This window comes from Orcinus orca, chromosome 7 (assembly GCF_937001465.1).
Source record: "Orcinus orca chromosome 7, mOrcOrc1.1, whole genome shotgun sequence".
Lineage (NCBI taxonomy): Eukaryota > Metazoa > Chordata > Mammalia > Artiodactyla > Delphinidae > Orcinus > Orcinus orca.
Window position 1 is genome coordinate 18,760,835 of NC_064565.1, and position 19,833 is coordinate 18,780,667.

The window sequence follows — 19,833 nt, forward strand, 5'->3', positions numbered from 1 at the left end:
GTTTGGTTTTGGTGTAGGGAGGTATCAGTAGATATCTTTTCCCATGTTTTAATCTACAAGGCCTAAGACAGATAATAAATCAATTTCTGCTCCTTGAGCACATTTTGAATTAAACTACAGAAGTCCATCTTGAGAATTCTGTTTGCCACAGATAAGCCACAGGGCGGATGCTGCCCTTGTGAGTAATGAGGACAGAAAATGTGCTTTACGGTTAGGCCTCAGAGGCTGAGGAGATGCCCCGAGGCCCTTTTCATTTCAGAAGCCCCTCAGGGGGCCCTCCCAGGGCTGTGTCCTTCTGTGCGCCCACAGAGTATGGCTGGCTGTTCTGCTAAGCCCACAGGCTTTTCCGGAGCTAAAAAATAAGTTACTTTTAGGAAACCTGTGCTTCGGGAGGAACAGGGTTTCCCCAGGGAGCGGTCCGTTGTCCCTGCTCAATCAGAGCAGTGAGCTTGCTGACGGCAGGTGCCCTGGGATTCTCGGGGAGCCTGTGGGCTGGGGCTCCCCTCCATCCCACTTGCCCCTCAGGGAGTACACGGGGCTGCTTGGGTTTAAACAGAAATCAGAGCTGCTGCGAGCAGGACGTGCTAGACGATCACGAGGCCTCTGGGGACATATTTGTTGCTGTCCTTGGCATGGATTCAGGCTCCTGGGTCACTGGGCTCAGCCAATCACCCCCGAGGGAGGCGCTGAGGTTACAAGCCAGGGGCCCGTCTCCCTTTTTAACAGGGAGGGCACAGCCCAAATTCGTCAGGCCTGAGCTCTCTTAGAGTCCGCAGGGTATGGTTTTAATTGGGGGTGGGTTCATTGCCCATGTTCTGTGGAGAGCCGGGTCCTACCGGTGTCCACTGGGCCGGCAGCAGGGCCAGAAGACAGGAGGCCTTTCCCAGGCTGAGGATCCGCTCGCTGACGAACCCCACAGCTCCGGGCCTCCTGAAACCGGGCGCAGGGGATGGGGAAGGCCTCAAGCTGTCAGGTTGACAGCCCCGATCGCGTCTGTAGTGACCAAAGCAGCCCTGCCCGAGGGCACCGTGGGCCGTCAGCTGTGGCCTGCGCACTTGTGCCACCCTGATCTCTGTCGCCTCAGCATGGCCTTGTGTTGCCCTCTCTGCAGGTGACAGGTGATCAGTGTGAGGGGGCAGTGGGCCTTTTAGCAACGCGTGCTGACGGTTACTAGGCGGAGCCTGAGCTGCAGTTAGTGGGCGGTCCCCAGCCTTTTTGGCACCAGGGCCCGGTTTCGTGGAAGACAGTTTTTCCACAGAAGGCGGCGGGAGGGTGGTTCAGGCAGTGATGTGAGCGACAGGGGGGCAGCAGATGAAGCTCTGCCCGCCGCCGCTCGCCTCCTGTGTGCGGCCCGGTTCCTGACGGGCCTCGGACCGGTACCACCCCGGGGGTCGGGGATCCCTGGCTTAGAACACACTCTGAGGAAGGAGGTGCTTTATGAGTCGCTCATGGCCAGTGTTGGCCTCAAGGAAAGCACGACTTGCCGCAGAGCCGGACGGTGAAGAGCCCCCGTAGGGTGAGGGCCCGCTGTCTGTCCGGGTGGCTGAGCGCTGGCCGGGAGAGGGGCCTTGTGTGATGCGTCTTCAGAGTCCCCAGGCCCTCTCTTGGTCCTTTTCCGCCAGCCCACAGCATTCCCTCTCACAGCACATGGTGATAGGCTGACAATGCTACTAAAAAATAATGTTATGGTCTCCCCTGTTCTCACAATAAATATGTAAAAACATTAGGGGAGAGTCAGTGTCTGGTCTGCAGCCTCTTTGACAGCGTGGGGACCACGACGGGTTCTCCGCATCAGCCTTACGTCAGTTCCTCAAAAGTGCCGGGCTCACACCTGCTCTGCCTCTGCCTGGACCGCCCTCCCTCCCAGATCGTGGGCAAGGGCTTTCCCAGACCCTCCCGCTGCTCATACAGACCCCTCAGTGTCAGCCTGCAGCCCTGACCACACACTGCCCTCTCCCCTGCGCTGTCTCAACGGCACACGTCCCTGTTGGACTCTCACGTAGTCTTTTGCGACGTGTGTTGCCTGCCCTCCCCTCTGGTGTGTAAGAGCAGCAAACGCAGGCACCTCGCCTGTATCGTTCCCCACTGTCTCCTCAGCATCTGGCTGGAGTGGATGAGCAGGAAATTCTGGCTGGATAAAACAGCTTCTCCAAACTGCAGCTGTGTGTCCCCGCATTAGCAAAGTTCAGATTGGACCTTTCATCTATTTTATACTTAGCTTGAGAACAAGGAGGCAATTTCATTCAGCAGCTTTGGAGGATCCCAGAGTCTTTGTTACACTCTAACCTCGATGGTTGGGATGAGAAAGGTGTCAGAGGTTTCAGGCCTTTCAAAGGAATTATGTTTTACAGAAGTATTTTCTCCCCATGTAGATGGGGGGAAGGGGGAAGAAAGGAAGCACATTACTGTCAGTGATCAGCTCATGAGTATGTTTTGGCTCAAAGTGAACCCTGCGTAAAGGTAACTTGTCTGGTTGAAACGACTGAGCCACATGCAACCAAGAAGTGGGAAGCAGCCCCGGGATACAGCATTCTGGATACAGAAGTATGAACAGTACAACCCCGTGGAGGGTAGTCAGACAATTTCTATCAAAAGTGCAAATGCACAAATCTTTCGGGCCAGCCACGCTACTTCTAAGGATTTTTCCTATAGACAGGGATGTTCATTGCAGCATTATTTGCAATAGTAAAAAGTTGGAAACTACACCAACACAGGGCAATGGTTAAATAAATTGTGGCAAATCCATACAATGGAATATTAAGCCACTCTGTATGTACTGCCGTGGAATAATCCCTAAGATGCATGGTTAAGTGGGGAAAAAGAGGCTCTTCGCTTATCAGTGTTTGTTTCTAAAAAAAAAAAAAATGGAAGGGGATGGAGAAAAATGCCTGTGGCTGTGCATGTCCTTACGTGCGTGTGTAAAGATAGAGCGCCTCTGAAGGGATCCACGGGAACCTGACAGCCTTGGGTGCCTCCGGGAAGAGGGCCGGGGGGGGACTTTTCACTCTGTACCTTTTGTACCTTTTGAATTTTGTACCATCTACATGTATTATCTATTCAAAAAATAAAGTTTTTAAATTTTAACTGTGTTTACTATTCTAAAAAATAGAAACAGGACATCAGATTCTTGTTCAGTAAATCTGCTTTCTTTAGGAATTGAAAGTCCTTGAGCCCAAAGTAGTTAATCTCCTTTTCTTGGGTCTTGGGGGGAAATAGCGAAGCGAAGAGGGCGCCCTCCTCTTCTGGAGGAACAGCTCCAGGGAGACGAAGCAGTGAGAGTGGCTCTGCTCTGATTACGTGAGTGGGTTTGGGTGGCAGTGAGGGGGACGCGGTCGGGGCTCGACCTGGGGACAGACCAGGGCTGCTGTATGGTTGCCTCCGTCTCACGAGGATCACAGCACAACCCGTGTTCCTCTGGCTTTTGGGCTTTAAAAGATGGAGATGGGACCTCTGAGTCATGGTCCAAGGGGAGCTGTGCCTGTCCTATGTGGAAACCTGATGTGGGTGATCCCTTTCCTGACCAGCAGAACCAATTTTGTCCAGCTCTGCGTGGCAGTGTGTCCAGCCCCAGGAGAGGAATCGTGACAGCTGTCCTAAAACAGTCATGAGAAGTCTGTTTCTGTTTGCCAAGAATTAGTTTACAGACATGCACGTAGTTGTGTGTCTAACCCAGTTATGGCCAGTACGGAGGAGACCTTCCTGCTGCTGATCTGCACGAGATGCAGAGAAGAGCTTCTGTTCCGGCAGCTGGCTGGGGAAGAGCAGGGCGTTGGAGCAGCCTTCGCCATTTCCAGACCATCAAAAAGGACATCCGGCACCCTGAGCGAAAGGCTGGGAAGAGCCTGGCTCCCCGAAGGCACGACGAGCTTCCGAACCAATGTGGGGACCGCTTGCCTCCTTATTTCTTATTCCATGAGAAAAATAAATCCCTGTTCACTCATTCATTCAACCAACAAATATTTGCGCTTCTGCTCTGGGTCAGGCCCTGGGAATAGACCCAAGCAGGCAAAGGAACCGGTTTTCCTAGAGGTACACTTCTGAGGGGAAAGTGTACCAACAGGTAACACGTACACTATTGCGTTTTGCCTCAGTGTGCTAAGCAAAGTGTCTGGTGTGGTGGTGATGGCTGCGATTTTATAATGCGTAGGCAGGGGATACGACTTTTCATTCTTTACAGAAAACCACCTCAGTTTATATTCTGGAAATTTTACCAGACAGCCAGGTAATTTGCTGCCTGTCATAGATGCCACATTTTATCCGTCTGATCAGCGATTCTCGGCGTTCAGAGCCTCCTGGTTTCATCCAAGCTTGCAGTAGACCTCATGGGAGCATCCTGCTTTACAGAGTATCTCCTGTGCCTTATTGCCTTTCTTTCACTTTTTAGTCACCCTGATTTTCTTTGAATTCTATAAACTGCAGACTGTTTTACATGCTTTCATTTGATTACAAGCCAGGTACTGGTTTCATGGTTTTAAAGCTACGGGTACTGTCTCTTTGCACAATTTTAATCTTGCTCTTTCTTAAAGATAATATTTAGGTGTTGTCACATTAATTCCAGTAAGAGAGAAAATATGTTGTGCATTTTTCTAGATCTGTGTGCTTTTGTGTTTTAGAGGTTTGAATCACTAGTGGTTTTTATTACGAAAATCCTATTTAGAAAAAAAAAAGACTGTTCTTTAATTGTCGGCCCCTTCTTTAGGATATCTGTGTTCTTAGCATTAAATAAATATTAATAAACAAAACCTCACTACTAGTGGAGGAATGAATCACATAGATAGATACCGTGTGAAGAGAATTCCAGGCAGAGGGAGTAGCAACTGTCAAGCTGTAGGTACGAGCATATGCCCAGCAGGTGAGTGAGGGGCAGGAAGGCGTCCTGTGTGGGAAACCACTGGAGGGTTTTGAGAAGATTTCAGCAGAGACCCCTCTGGCGGCTGTGCTGACTACAGACTGCAGGGGTGGGGGGGGCAAGGACACAAGTGGGGAGTCCGGCTAAGCAGTGACTGATACTCCAGCTGAAACATGCCTGGAAGGGGTTTTATGAGACAGTGTTTACCCTTTCCACACTACACTCATGTTTTTCCTGTCTTATGTAACTTTTGAAAAACGCTAAATGTTGACTGATTGGATTCCATTCTTCACTCCCCAGAGCGGACGCGTTTGTCATGGCGCCCTGGCAGCTGGAATGTGCTTCCCCACCCTTGACTTTGGGCTCTGTCTGGTCTGTGGGCTATTAGCAGCCTTGAGAGGAGCAAAGGTTTGAGAATGTGCTGTGTGCTGGGCTTGTCCCCTTGCACGTCTCTCTGGAAAAGAACTTGCCCTGCTGGCCCGAGAAGGTTCAGAGACACATGGAGCAGATGGAGACCAACCCACAGCTTGAAGCTGAGCCCAGAAGGGCCCAGCCTGGATCAGTGAAATCCCAGCAACTCACAGACAACCTTAGCAGGGAGTGAAGGCCTGTTGCTCTGCGCCACCCAGATTCTGTAGTGATGGTGTACAGACACTGAGAACACAGCTGTCTGAGACGATCACCCACTGATTTCATGACAAGTTGTGACCTGGAGTTTAAAAGACACTTCTCTATATCATCCAGCTTCAGCGTGGAGGGAGAAGGTCAGGCGCCAGAAGAGAGGGCTTCTGGGGCTGGTACCCACACGTGGAAGAGATGCTCACAGAGGACAGCAGTCATGAGCAGAATCCAGATTCCCTTCAGACTCGCCTGAAGAAACATGGATAAAGGGGAGAAAAGTGATAAAGGGGAGAAAAGTGATAAAGGGGAGAAAAGTAGCATGCTTTATGCAGGACTAAATTTACAAAATAAAACTATCAGGTTAGCCACACCCACCCTGCAGACCTGGAACTTTATGGAATTGGATTTGGACATGAAGACCCTTTAGTGATAACTTAATCAGCAAATAAATTCTAGCAAGGAAGAGATTAATTCCTCTTACAGCCTCCCAACCCTCTCTCCCTCATGTCCTACAGGCAGAGAGATCTGAGGCAGAACAGAGACATTAGGCTTAAGGGAGTTCCTGCAATGTTTATTGTAAATCCATCAGTTTGTCTATAGATTTCTATTTCTGATACTCTGTATTGGAAAGAATTACAAGTACATCCTGACGTAAGGTTAGTCACCAACAGATGTGTCTCAGAAACTGAGCGTTTTGTAATTATAGTGAGTAGTCAGGGAAGGCCTCACTAACTGAAGAAAAAGTTCAACTCTGAAAGGTCCGACAGAAATTGCCAAGTTAGCCGGCACACAACTTCCCTGCAAGAAGAACTCGACAGAAATGATTCCTTCTGCCTGGGACGCTTCCATCATGATCCTGCATTAAGTCAAAGCCCGGGCCAAGTGAACACAGTGATGAAGCATCCTATCCAATAGTGAGAGTAAACCAGAAACTTGCATTCCCCTCCCCACCCCCAACCATACCTAGACTCTTCCTCTAAGACTCCTGCCTGGAATCCAACCAGAACGATGCAAGTGGAGCCACTACACCAGGTATGGGTCCCGTGCTGCGAAATGCAAGCCAACATTGAAACATGGAGTCCAGTCAGATTTCTGTTGTGTTCCCTTCACTTTCCCACTTTGGATTTGGATTTCCCACTTTGGATTTTTCCCACTTCACTTTGGATTCAGGCAGACTTGAGTCCAGGTACTGTTCTACCATGTGCTGTGTGACCACAGGCAAGCTTCTCACCCCCTCTTGGAACATGATTAAATGAGGACAGTGCCTACCTTGTAGGATAGATGTAGGATTCAACGAGTATTTGTATATGAAACCGAGTATAGCAGCTACACACGGTGGGCGCTCAATAAAGAGTACTGTTAAATGTATTCCTGATTGTGTGTTTTATGAGGGGAGGGATGATGGGGAGAAGACCGTTAACACCACCTAGTGTCTTTCAACCAAGAGGGGAAAATCCTCACTAGCCCCAAGCTTGAGCTATATATAGCCCTTAAAACCCACCAGTGACGATGTCTGAGGACGCCATTTGATCAGTAATGATGTGCCCACCTGTTCCACTGCATCCAGGTTGTCAGTCATCTCCTGGTTCTTACTTCCCCGTCTCAGTTCACAGAAGATTTGAGGTAGCTTGTAGGAAATACACAGAATATGATGGTAAAGTATAAAGAAGACATAAAACGCTAGAATAGGGAGAACCTAAATAAGAATTGGGATTATAGACTGGCTAGGAACGTCAAACACAAGTAGGTTACCCCTTCCTATATAGATTCCAAAGTTAAGCCATAAGTTTGGTTCTGCCTCCTGAACAGAATAAAAACAGAAACATGGTCAATTAAAAGTTCCCATTATCATAAGAAAACATGCCTTCACAAAGAGTGTAATCAGATGACTTCAACTACAGCTTTATGTGAAAGGCATCGATTAAGTTTCATAAGACTATTTCTTGAAGCACCTTCAATGAAAGAGAAGAACATATTTCCAAAATGCAACTCCAAGAAGGCTGTCCCAGGGGCCATGCCAAGCACCGTGTGATGTCCCGTCCTCTAGCAACAAAGGAATGGTTGGACCACGTACTCTTCCCAGACTGCCTGCAGAATCCCTCCTCTCAGCAGGGCTGAGCAAGTTTGGGACTTCAGATGGCTTGAGGTTATACGGGTCCTCAATAGCAAAGCACAGAAAGCTCAGGAAAAAAAGGTTGTTTCTAACTCATGTGATGATAAAATCTGATCTGACCCAGTGTGAGGTTATTTTTAGTTCCTTTCTCACAGTGTAAATATTCATGCATTTTACTGCAGAAGTACCCATGTGTTTGATTAGAGGCTGCTGGCTCAGACCAGCTGGGGGTATTAATTAATCTATGGATTACACACCATATTGCATTTCTAAAACTTAGAAAAAGATTCTATCGGTCCCAAAGATTTTGGAAAAGGCCCAGTGGACCTATATTCTGATAGGCTCCAAAGTACAGATAACTCTATAGTGTAAATTGAAAGATAGTCTGCATACCTCAGACATCAAGTGAGTCAATGGTGGGGTGAACTGTTTCGTGTAAATTAAAACACCTAATCAATAGGCAGCCAGCCACCTCCAGAATCAGGTAGACTCTGGCCAAGATGACTTATTCCAGGCACCCCCCCTCATCAAGGCCCTTGGATTCCTCCATATGTGGCCACATTTAATCTTTTCAGGAAGGCCAAGATTCACTATGGCAGTTTTGGGGGGAGAGGTTGGTGGTGGTGTTTGTGTTTTAGTTTCACAACAGACATTTTCCCCATCTCAGTGACATACACGTGAGTGTATGTACATATGAACATGTATCCGTGTGTGTGATCAATCACATGTGAATGATTCTGAACCCAGAAATGAATGCTTCAAAAGTACTTTATTACGTATACAAGTCAGAATGGTGAAGTAATGGAAACATTTCTCACAGCTGCTCTCCCTTGTGCAGAGCAGAGGAGAGGCCTCACCAGGGGTTCCCAATGCTGGCCGCACAGTGGAATCACCCAGGGAGCTTTAAAAAGCACTACTGCCGGGCTTCCCTGGTGGCGCAGTGGTTGGGAGTCCGCCTGCCAATGCAGGGGACACGGGTTCGTGCCCCGGTCCGGGAAGATCCCACATGCCGCGGAGCCGCTGAGCCTGTGAGCCATGGCAGCTGAGCCTGCGCGTCCGGAGCCTGTGCTCCGCAACGGGAGAGGGCACAACAGTGAGAGGCCTGCGTACCAAAAAAAAAAAGAAAGCACTACTGCCTGGATCTTAACCCCCAGAAATGCCGATTTAATTGCTCTAAAGAGCAGCCTAAGCATCCAGCAGTGTCTCTCACCGATTAAAAAAAAGATCATCTAGAGAATTTAATAAAATATAAATTACCAGACCTCTTCTTTACAAGTCTGATTCAGTAGATATGGGTTGAACTGGACAATTTTTTTAGAAAACGAAAGTTCAGATGATCCTTATCATCCAAACTGGGATACACTGCCTTGGAATTTGGGAAAGATAAGTTGAATTGGGTGGATAAGGGTGAGGGGAGGGGAGGGCTGTTTCACAAAGAAGACAGGCTCCTGAGTGGGCCACAAAACAGGCCACTGGGGCCCTGTGCTGAGGAATATGGTAATTAGATAAAGGAAGGGTAAATCAGCTTTGACTCTTGTATGAATTCTAGGCAATTTGCAGTAACTGCCTGATGTGCTGTCTGAAAAGGATTCTGAGGCCAAGTTCCTCCTCAGTGGGGAGATGTGCCGAGATCAATTAGCAATGTCTGCCACATACACGGCAAGAGGACATTGCTGCACACTTGCTACCCATTTGCTTTGGCACTGCTGCTCCTATAGTCCAGGCCCAAGTGGTATGGCCAGAACCACCCAGCTAAGCCATTCCCAATGCCTGCCCCATGGAAACTGTGAGTTCATACGTTTTTGTTGTCTTAAGACACTAAGCTTTGTACTAATTGTTAAGAAATAAATAACAAACCCACCTATAATGGTAAGAGGTATAAAATAATAGTTTATTACTTATAATTTATAAGAAGAATTTCAAAAAATAATAATGAAGACAGTACAGCGGCTATCATTTAGGGTTTACTATTTTAGTTACTCCATATACACTATTATCTCATCTATTCTTCACAAGAATTTTAAGAGGCAGATGGCAATTTTTCCAGTTTACCTACAGATGGAAATGCAGATGGAGATGAACTCACCTGGCTGAAGTGCTAATAAGTGGCACAAAAAGAATTGAAATCCAGGCCTCCCTGCTTCTAAACCCCATGCTCTTAACCACTGTGCACACTGTCTCCCAACACATGTTTATTGATTGAGTGAATGAGTGAAGGGTATCAACCAGGGCCACGTTATAACCTTCAGGAGCCCGAGGCATCCTTGCCTCTGTGGGTCCATCCTCCATTAAAAAAATATTAAAAATTATATTTTATGACCATATTATTATAAAGACTAATATAATCGAGGCTGGGCTCATGATTACATATTCCTTAACAATTATATTCATTTTTTCCTCTAAAAGAAATTAAAATTCAACTATTTCCATGGGCCCCTATAAGTATGGTGGCTCTTGGTGGTGTCCTCACTGTGCCTAATGAAAAAATGGCCCCAGTATCAACTTGTGCACAGATATCAGATAATTAAAAAGAACAAAATGTTTGATGTCGCATTTTAAAAGCCAACCAAATCATCTCTATTGGCTTTGCTTCTTTCTTCCTCTAAGCAGTAAAAGGCACAGGGCAGAAGGAGACAGTCATAACCCATGGGAGGTGCGTGGTGAGGGCAGAATATACGCTATGTGTCGCGCTCAGTCTATGAGGCTGAAAAAAAGGATGCAGGTGGGAATGAATCCCGTCTCCCAAGAGAAGCTGGCAGTACCTCTGGGCTCAACTGTGTTCCGCTCTCCTGGAAAGGTGTTCACGGGCATAGTTTTGAGATCCTGCTCCCTGTGCATGAAAAATGTCGCCTGCCATATCAGTAAACAGAGGACGTTGTGGCCCTCAAGCCATCAGCCACTGAACTGTGAACCCTGAGGGGATTCAGGACAAAGAAAAGCAGGATACAGGCCCCAGATAGCTAAGGTGCAAATCAAAGGGCTGATTTCAATGAGCCCAGACTCTTGCATCTTCCCATACATAGACAAGTGCTAAACGCATTAACTTAAGATATCTGGGGCTTCCCTGGTGGCCCAGTGGTTAGGAATCGCCTGCCAAGGCAGGGGACATGGGTTCGAGCCCTGGTCCGGGAAGATCCCACATGCCGCGGAGCAGCTAGGCCCGTGCTCCACAGCTGCTGGACCTGTGCTCTAGAGCCCGTGAGCCACAACTACTGAGCCCATGTGCCACAACTGCTGAAGCCCACACGCCTAGAGCCTGTACTCCGCAACGAGAGAAGCCACCGCGAAGAGAAGCCCGTGCACCACGGCAAAGGGTGGCCCCCACTCGCCACAACTGGAGAAGGCCTGTGCGCAGCAACGAGGACCCAACATGGCCAAAGATGGATAAATAAATTTATAAAAAAACAAAAACAAACTTAAGATATCAGGTTTTCTTTAATTAACAGTAATCTTTTGAAGTTCCGACTACCTGGTGTTTCTATATATCCTGGCTGCTTCCTTACCTCTTCGGAGCCGTCCCTCAGAGCGACCTGAGAGGTTGTCTTCGGGCTTAAGTCCTCAGAAAGTCCACTGAATAAAACATAATTATCACCTTTTAGGTTGTGCTTTTGTTTTCAGTTGACATCCCCATGACCCACCTTGACTGGGATATGACTGCCTGTCTCCCATGAAGGTCTAGATGCTTGTGAGATGTTTGTGACAATGCCCAGAAGTTAAGTTCCTGGAGAGAGCATGGCATACTGAAAAAGGGGTGAAAAAGAACAGTGACTTTTAGATCTGGGACAAACTTCAGCTTTTCCACCCCATAACTGTGTGGTCGTGGATGAACTCACTTTATGGCACTTGAGTTTGACCATCTGTAAAATGAGAGCTGTGTGGCGAAGACGGTTAGTGTTCACCAAATAGCCATAGGCTCCCCAAGTTTTCACAGTGTCTGGCCAATGGACTGTGACCCGAAGGGGCACTTCAGCGCAAGGCAGGTAAAAGTTGCTGTATCTCCAGGTCTTGCTTCCCCTTCCACAGAAACCTTGGAAGCCACATGTTCAGGACAGCATAGCTCAAGGATGACAAGGGGCCTGGATCCATGAGTTACCGCCTGGAGGAGAGCTGAGCAGGAAGAGGGCCGCCAGACCCACACTGAACTTTGAGTGAGAGTGAGATAAACCGTTAGTCTGGGGCTTCTATGTTACGCAGCGTATCTTAGCTTATCCTGATGAACAGAGACTGTAATGCCATTTGTCTGGACGCTGAGGATTAAATAAGAGGATGTAGGTAAAGTGGCACAGTGCCTGAAAGAGGGAACTCAGTCAGCATTTCTTTCCTTCTCTACTTTAAAAAATTGAGGCACTGTTGCAGATCCCTTTCTGATACTATTTTAGTGTTGGGACCTAGTCACAGAATCCTGAAGAAAGATGAAGGGTGTGCACAGCCTCATGACCAGAGGCCTTCTGCCTTCCTAAGTACTTCCATCACCCACAGAAAGCAGTAAAGACACTTTGCAGGACCTAAATGCAACTTGACTCATTTCCCCGGAGGTCAGACAAAAGCAGGTGGGGGAACGCATGGAGAGAGTACTCCCGGCACATTATTTTAAATTTCTGTCTGGATGTCCTGTGGTCACCAAGCTTGCAAATGCTGACTCAGCAACATTACCCAGGAGTTTGAGTGACAGCTTGCCGGAGTCTAAAGAAGCAAGGTGTTCTCGAACCCCATCTCATCTGTAGATGTATCTCAGCATCACATGAGTCAGGACTCTTAGCCTGACTTAGACCAATGCTGTGTCCTAGAGCAGAGACTTGCAGCACAAGGTGCAGAAGTGGCTCGCCCCAGCAGGTGGCGCCAGCAGGTGGCTAAATCAGTGCACCACGCTGCCCCGCCTCCTAGAGCTCTTTCTCCCTGCCAGTGGCCTCCCCATTGGCCAGGCTCCCGACCAGGCACATCTGCTTTGTATCACCTGCCTGAATGGGTTCTGTCAAAAATGAACACTCAACTCAGGCTTGGCAAGCCTTTCTAGCATCCGTTTCACCATGATTTCTCTGGGTGCGCACTGGATTGATGTAGCCAGTAAAAGTCAGCCCTACCTCGGCCAGCAGAGAGAAAAGCGATGATCACCCCAGGATTTCCGAGGGACCTTTCAAAGGACATCATTAATTCTGAATAAAGCTCTCCCCTACCAACACTTTCCAGTTGACATTCCTATTTTATCCTACAAAACTCCTCTGCCATTTAATGAAGGGCGTGCGGGTTGGCGAGACGCCTGCTTTTAAAAGTACACACGTTTGAATAACCTAAGTATCGGAGTTAACTTTCAAAAGTAAAACAAAACTAACAACAGAAGAACTTACCCCGTCTCTTTCCTTCCCCCCTCATGCCCCCTTTCCCTGTATTAGGAAAGGGGCAATAAGTCCTGTTACTCTCTAGGACTGAGAGCCTGAAACCCCCATTCACTCAAAAGGAGAGTCTGGGGCTTCCAGGGTGAGGCGGGAACTGTCATCTGTTAGGGTCTGGCCAAAAGGCAGAAAGCCCCGACTCTAAATACAATGGAGAGAAGTTCTGCCAAATGCAGGTTCCTCCATCTCATTCATTTCCAGGCTTATGTGCGGGCCCATTGTAGATTGCCAGGCTACTGGCATCTACATCTACATACCAGGCTACTACATCCACATCTACGCTGTGGATCTCCTTGCTCCGGCCAGCTCTGCCCCCCATTCCCCGTTTGCCAGGCACTGTGCTAGGTGCCTCGCATGCTTCATCTCACGTAAACCAACAGCCCTATGAAGTAGGAATTCACTTATTTAAAGTTGAGGAAACAAAACCCACAGAGATTAAGCAACTGCCCCAACGTCCCCAGCTGGGATTTCAACCCACGGTTCTACCTCGTTCCAAAGTCACTAAAAGATAGCACTGGGGTTGGGACAGTGAAAGCAAAGTGACACTTGGATTCATTTTTATCTTCACTTCCCCCTTGGCAGGGAGCTGGCCGATAGGGTTGGGGAATCGTCTCTGGAGAGCAGGGTGTGGACGAGGGCGCAGTGGAGACATTAAATAAGGGGCGCATGGTCACAGGAATTCGCTCATCTGCAGGACGTATTCCCAGCCCCCTGCAGTCGCGCTTGGTCTAGCCGGGACTAGGAAGTTGGGGGCTAAAGACTCGCACGGACACAATAGCTCCTGGGGAAAAGCAACAGAGGGCGCAGCGAAATCAGACGTGCCCTCACCGCTACCGAGCAACGCTGCCCATGTCGCCCCCTTCCCCTTCTCCCGCGCGCACCAGCCACGCAGGTGGCGAACCCTTCGCGTGCGCGCCAGGCGCAGGTGATGAGCCCCCTCGGTGTGCGCTGCAGGAGAGCAGATGGCAAACTCCCCGGCCGCTCGGGCTGCGCTGGTGGCCAACGTTTTCGCGCGTGCGCCAAGTGTGCAAACTTCCACCGCCAGCTCTCCCTTTCGCCACGCTTCCTCCTCCCGCAGCGACCCGCTTCCCCAAATCCCCATTGCTCAACCCGCGCCTCACCTGCACGGTGGCGGGCTACGGCAGCACAGCCCTGCGGCGGCGACCGAAGCGAAGCTTGGCCGCCTTGTATATCTTCCAGTAGACAGCACCACGCCAAGAGGCAGGTAAAAGGCGCCACAGGTGGAGAAGACGGCGTAGGAGGGTTCCTGGCTCGCTTAGCAGCGCGGGAGCCGAGCGTCGTTCGCCACGCCCCAGCCGAAGAGCAGCGGCGCGAGGGCGTTGAGCGCGGAGAGGGCCCAGGTGAGCGCGATCATGAGCTCCGAGGCTCGGCGGCGGGTGCGCGGCGTGTACGGCAGGTGGCGCGTGATGGTCCAGTATCGGGCCAGGGTGATGGCCGCCACGTTCCAGATGCTGGCGGTGCAGCGCAGCACGTCGAAGGAGGTCCACACGTGGCACAAGCTCCGGCCCAGCCGCCACCGTCGCCCGGTCGACAGCTCGCTCGCCAGGCTCAGGGGCGTGATGTACCAGCGCTGCCACGAGCACGTCCGACACGGCCGTCGAGGCCACCAAGTTATGCGGCACACGGTGGAGGGCGCGGACGCGCAGGATGGTGACCAAGACCAGGAGGTTCCACAGGAAAGTGGCCGCGAACGGCAGCACCAGCTGCGTCACCACCAGCCCCGTGAAGACAGAGAAGGGCGGCTCTCGACCAGGCAGGGCGGCGCCGCCTGGGGTCAACTGGACGACCCGGCCGGGGCTTGGGCTGCTGCTCTAGGCTTCGGGTCCCAGGCGAAGGGCGACCCCGGTGGAGGCCACCGAGAGGTTAGCTGCTTCCATGGCGCGGGGCGTGCGGGATCCCGGCTCCTTGGCGGGGACGCACGCGCCCCTGGCGCTCAGCGTGGACAGGGAGGGTGCGAGCGTCGGAGGGGGGCCCTGTGTGCCCGGGGACGGCAGAGAGGGGTCCAGGTCGTCCTACCATGGTCCCTCATTGTACCGCAGCCCTCCTTTGGCGCCTCTGCTTGGTGCCCTCGTGGACCTCTTTTCCAGTGGAGGAAAAAAAAAAAAAAAAAGAGCGGGACCCCTCAGGAGTCCAGCTCCGCCGGGCGCGCCAGTCCTTCCCGCCTCTCCTCGCCTTCCCGGGGGCAACGGGCTGTCGTAGGGCTGGGAATCTGAGAGCACGCGGTGTCCCTGCGCAGGGCGGCCTTGGAGAGTGGACCCCACCACGAGCCGGCGGCCCCTGGAGCAGAGCTGCACCCGGGGTGCGCGGGGGCGGGTGGTCCGGAGAGCCCGCCGACTAGAGCCAGGCCTTCAGGCTGTCCCGCCGAGTCTCCCCGCCCCCGCCGCGCGGAGAAAACCCCAACGCGGGAGTCCGCGGAGAAGTTTCACAATCGCCTAGGAATCCCGTGGCCGCCACCTTCGCGGATCCCTGGGACCAGCCTGGGGCACAGTTTGACATCCGGAAACAGAGGCACCGGACAGAGAGATTCTGGTTTCCTGGATCCCCATCCTGGGTGAACTAGGAGACTCAGGTGTTGGGTATGTCAAACAGGAAGCTCTTCAACCCGGCACCATCCTGCCTGCCGCTTCACTCGCCACACCTCTGCCGGGCGAGGCTTCCCGCTGCCTTGAGAAGTTCCCTCTCTGGCTCTGTGCAGAAAGAACGCAGCTTCTAGGCAGTTTGGCAGAGGCTCTGACACGGGAGGGTTCGCCACCTCCTCGCCATGCCACCCCTAACCCGTCCCATCACATCCCTACCCGCATTCCCACCCCGCCCTCCCTTTGCGCCTGCGGAAGTTCCTGACCCTAGTGTATGTCTTCCAGTCTTCACATCCAGGGTGGAGATCGGGTTATATTTTGTTGACCCCTGGGCAAAGGTAGAAACCAGTGAGAAGTGAAATTCCCCTAACCTGCCGCCCAGCCCCCATTTTCAGTCTCTTACACTTTAAAAAATAGTTCAATCAAAATGAAATCAGCCTAAAGCCGCAATACTTCTGTTCCTGGGAGTAGACTAGAACCTAAAGAACACAGAGCCCAGACTGCCCCATCTCTTGTCAGGGCAGCTCGACTGGCGGTCATTCACTGGCTTCTTACCAACACCCTGGGAACAGCCTCAGGCTGAGCAGGCCGCCCAGAAGAGGCTCTTTCTGGAAAGGTTCCCTAGGCTGCAGTGGAGGGAAGTGTTTCTTCCCTGGTCCTCTGAGCATCCCACCCCTGGCATCTGGGGCAATCTTTGGGGATCTGGACCCTGCAGGAGGGACACAAAGAATGTCCTCCTTACTCTCCCTTCATCATCCATTCACAGAGTGAGGACTTTTGCCTTCTGCATCCTGTGTGGGACTGGTCTTGCTTACACACACAGACTCACTCCTGGGGCATAAAGAGCAACAGGCAGAGGAGTCAAGATAAAAATACTTGGACTTGCAGGCGTAAGTGTCAAGTGGTTGACAAAAAATCTCAGAAGTGATGGGCTGTTCAGGGATCACAGAGATGCGGGGAGCTGTGGTCGGAGAAGCCCTTAGGCTTACTGAGCTGTCAGGAAGGCATTTAGATGTTGGATGAGATGAATGGAGGGTGGGACCTGGCCACAGTGTGGGTAGCTGGGGCAAAGCCACCAGGAGATGGACATGCAGAGTGCAAATGCCAAGCAGCAGGGTTTGCACTTGATCGTGGAAAAAGCTGGATTTGGGATGAAAATTGACATGACAAAGACCATCCTTTAGAAGAAAATGGTGACTAGCAACTGAAATAGTTTCACAAGAATTTTCTCCCTATTTTATTGGGCAAACGAGAGCAAAGAATATCAAAGATGTAAAAGCATTCATCTTGCCCCAGTCGGATGCAGGACATGCTTTTATTTTCCCGTCTTTGCTTCTATCCACATACACTTTTCATGCCTAAAGTCAATTTTTTGTTTTCCAGATTTCTCTTAACATTTTTCGTGTTGCTATATACTCTCTTCATAGTTACATTTTTTTATATTGTTCCATGTATTAGGTGAGAGACGTTGAGCAACTTAAGCTTTCGGAGACTCAGTTTTCTCATTTTAGAAATAAGGATAATTAACACCTGTCAGGAGATTATTGTAAAAGTATGGTTTAATAGTTGATAAGTGTTCAATAAATGATGACAATTGCCATTATTTTTTTTTTTTTGCTGTACGCGGGCCTCTCACTGTTATGGCCTCTCCCGTTGCAGAGCACAGGCTCCAGACGCGCAGGCTCAGCGGCCATGGCTCACGGGCCCAGCCGCTCCGCGGCATGTGGGATCTTCCCGGACCGGGGCACGAACCCGTGTCCCCTGCATCGGTAGGCGGACTCTCAACCACTGCGCCACCAGGGCAGCCCAATTGCCACTATTTTTAACTTCTAGTTCAAAGCTTAGATTCCATTCTCTTGTGACATTTGATGCAGATCGAGTTATTACAGTTTTACTCTCTCCAATATTTGTAACTACAAAATACATTCACACATTTTATTTCACTTGATCTTACCCGCAAGCTTTTTAAGCATTTTTCCTATTTGCAGATGGAGAAACAGCGAGAGGTTTGTCGCCTGGTGACTGATGCGGGGGGCTTAGCTCTTCCGACCCCCATACCCCATTTGTCCATGACACCAAGTGGCCCTCCATCCACTGGACTGGGGCTTCGGTCTGATGGGTTTCATTGACTTCTTCTGTAAAAATCGTTTCATGCAAAAAGTCTGTTTGTCATTTTAGAAAATTATATTGTCTCCATTACAAGTCATTTTGGGCTTTTCTACTCTCATCTCAGACCACTCTCCCCTGCTCACCACACCCCAGCTGCTCGGCCTTCCGTTCCTTGAAGGTGACAAGCACATCCCATTCTCTGGGCTTTGGGGTGTGCCTGGGATGCTCTTCCCTCAGGTAGGCGTGTGGCTTATTCAATTCCTTCTGGTGTCTGGTCCAGTGTCACCATCTCAGGCCTTCCCTGGCCATCGTATCTATAGTCCATCGTTCTGTCTGAAGACGGCTCTATCCCACTCCTCGCTTTATTTGTCTTCATAACAGTTCACAGAGTGCCATCATGTTATTGAATTCCTTTTGGATACCTGCCTCCCCTACTATATAAGCTCTTCTCAGGCAGGAAGTTTATTCACCGCTGTATCCTTAACCTCTACAGTTGACCCTCGAGCGATGCCGAGGATTAGGGGTGCCGCGCTGTGGAGAATCTACCTCTAACTTCACGGTCAGCCCCTCCTATCTGGGATTCCGCATCCGCTGATTCAACCAACTGCGGATCACGCGGTACTGTAGTAGGTATTTATAGAAAAAAAGACTCCGTGTATAGGTGGACCTGCACAGTTCAAGGGTCAACTGTATTTCAGTGCAAGGCATATAGAAGGTGACAATAAAGTTGAATGGATATGTTGAATGAGTGAATGAGTCACTATTGGGAGAGGTGATCCGGGAGCCCTGAGCCCCCCTGCACACTCACGTAGGGCAGGCCAAGGTTACAAGGCCCTGGCTCCTCATTATCTAGGCCATCTCTCAGAGTTGTGTGTGCAGCAAGCCACCTTAAAAGATGAAGTAGCCTCTCCCCCTGGGCAAAAGGCAAGCTTGCTCCCATTACTATAGCCGTGGTGAGCCCCCCAAGCTCAGTGTTCCTCTCCTGTAACAGAGACCCCTGCCTGTGCAGGATCCAGCCCAGGTCCTTTCCGTAAGCCCCATGGGACTTGGGAAACGTGGGGAGCCGGCATACATGAACCTGGAGCTCTGGCTACAGCTTTTCCCCGGAGGAATAAAGTCCTCTGTCTCTGACCTGGGGGTCTCCTGTCTTCTGACAGCATCTAGGAAACAGTGACAGGGTAGCTTGTTAGCTTGCAAGCCAGGTAAACTTCCAGGCCCTGCACAGTACTTGCCAGGCCTTTTCGGTTTGCTGATTTTTAAATTACAATTAGCAAAATTCTTTCGCCCCTTTGAGATTATTTCCTTGATACATTTTCTCCCAAATCTAATAACTGAGTTGAATTGTAGGAACTGTGTGATTGTTCTTTTTACATATTTTCAAACTTTACCTTAGAGAGATTTATTGGATTCACTGTTGTGTTGGCCCTGGCTTTGGAGAAACGAGAGACTGACAGCCTTGACAAAATAAATTTTTTTATCAGAAAAAAAGTTTAGTTGGTGTATAATGATCTGTTTTAATTGTTTTAATTTACATTTCTTCAATGGCTAAAAAAAGCCCTGAATTTTCCACATGGTGATTTATTGTCTATATATTCTTGTGTAGAAACCGTTCATCTCCTTTTAGCTACTTTACACAGGAATCTGGGTACCGACCTTATGACTATTGATCAATTTCAGTGTAATTATAGAGCAGATTTTCATCTGTGTTGTTGTCACATACTTTTTTCTGTCATTCCTGTGTTCACATTTATAATTTTATTACATTTTGTTGAATAATTTATTTGCTTTATATACTAGGCCTCATTGATCTTGTCTCCACCAATGTCTGCAATTTACTTTGCAATTGTTAAGTTGCTTTGCTGCCCTTTATTTCTATTTCTCAAGTTTATGGATAGATTTGGGAATTCAACTCCTTGATCCCTCTGGAGTCGTTGTGTGTGGTGCAGCAGGAGACGGTGATCGGCCTTCTCATCCCCAGGCCATGTGTGATCGTCTGCAGCGAAGCCCAGCCCTGACTGTTGAGGGCAAGACGTTGAGGTGGTACAGATGCAGCTGAGATGTTGTCCTGGCCCGAAGACCTTTCATCCATCTGTTGCATGACCGGAATGCAGCAAAATGTGCCAACCACTGATTAGAAGTAGAAACAAAGGTGTC

The 19,833-nt window shown here is 49.8% G+C and overlaps 1 pseudogene; it reads right to left on the bottom strand.

The window, feature by feature from the left end:
• Positions 1-13,803: 13,803 nt before the first annotated feature.
• On the bottom strand, positions 13,804-14,871 carry LOC101269483 (5-hydroxytryptamine receptor 5B-like; annotated as a pseudogene).
• Between the last annotated feature and the right edge of the window lie 4,962 nt (positions 14,872-19,833).